The following is a 1,610-nucleotide window of genomic DNA, read 5'->3' on the forward strand; positions in this document are numbered from 1 at the left end:
CCTGCAGGGCCATATACCTAGATTCTCTCTGCAGATTGAGTTTCAAACTGTGACTGTTTCTTTTAAGCACATCAGTCAAAATCCTGGTTCAGAGTTATTTAAAGTGGTTTGTATTTTATGGTCCTATGAAGGCTTCACATTGCAACTGCTGAGCTTTAAAAACACAAAAACTAGAAAGAGGGTACAAGGAACTGCCATCTGTCCCTATAAACAATTATCGGCCGGCCATCTGCCTGTATACTGGGTAATGATTTTAATGCTGGTAATATCTGACTGAAATACTTTCTCTCCAAGGAACCAAAGAAAGGGAACCCATTAAAAAGTGCTGATCCTTCTAGTTGCTGTTTGTGAATGTTTTCTCCCATACGAGAGCCTATCATTTAATTCATATCTCTATGCTTTTCTCTATGTATTGAAAAGTTATTCCTCATGACCTATCTGCAAACACCTGTAATCTTTCTATCTACATATTGCCAGAAGGAGTTAGTGCAACCATGGAATATCATTTAGACCCATTCAAAATGGACCGAAGTGTCCAATTCATTATAAAAGAAAACTAATAGTCAATGGATTAACAATTAACCTCAGGCTCGAGCTAAGCAGAATATAGAAACTCACAGCCAAATTACAACCCCACCTTCTGGCTTTCAAAATCAACCCACAAAGTTCACATCCAATGTAATCCCTCTAATGGGTTCATTGCTTTATTTTTCTGTGATCAAAACTGAGACAAATTGGCATTAGAGTGATAAATGAATTATCCTTTGGATTTAAGCAGAACCCATCCAGTCATTTAAAGCAGGGCAAAGCCACCTGACAATGCATGGACTTCTACAGATGTGACTTAATACATGAAATGAAGGTGATGCTTGTGGTATTAACTTTGAGTCATGGTTCATTCAGCCCAGATTACTTTTTTCGCACATGGTCGTTCTAAAAGATATGATGTGGTAGCTCATAGCCTTTATCAATGAATCTAAAGGTTAGGAAGATTACCAAAATGGGCAAAGTGGATTTTCAGCCAATGCCATTTCTTGAGAGACAAGAATTAACTAAGTTTCAACCCATACTGTCCTATACTTACTTATTTGACTCGAAATTACTTGTTATTCAAATGTCGACTTAATTTCTTTTTTTTACTTAACAACTCCAGAACATTTTTTTTAAAGATTTTATTTATTTATTTGGCAGAGAGAGAGACGGCCAGCGAGAGAGGGAACACAAGCAGGGGGATTGGGAGAGGAAGAAGCAGGCTCCCAGCAGAGCAGAGAGCCCGATGAGGGGCTCGATCCCAGAACCCTGGGATCACGCCCTGAGCCGAAGGCAGACACTTAACGACAGAGCCACCTAGGTGCCCCAACTCCAAAACATTTTAATGCTAAAGAGCTTTACTATATTAAAAAAACCCATAGTTTTCAAATACCCCTCAAAAAGGGAATGAATAATCAGTCCCATCAAAGCTGGGGGAAAAAAAAATTAAAGGGGCTGGAGGGATGAAGGTTGACAATCATTCTCTTTCAAAAAGATAAACACTGCGTCCTCAAATAACCGCTCAGAATGTCACTTGATATGAATAGGCAGGAGGAAAATAACTGGCCATATTTGCCTTC

The sequence above is a fragment of the Ursus maritimus genome, assembly GCF_017311325.1.
Source record: "Ursus maritimus isolate PB19 chromosome X unlocalized genomic scaffold, ASM1731132v1 scaffold_X1, whole genome shotgun sequence".
NCBI classification, from domain to species: Eukaryota; Metazoa; Chordata; class Mammalia; order Carnivora; family Ursidae; genus Ursus; species Ursus maritimus.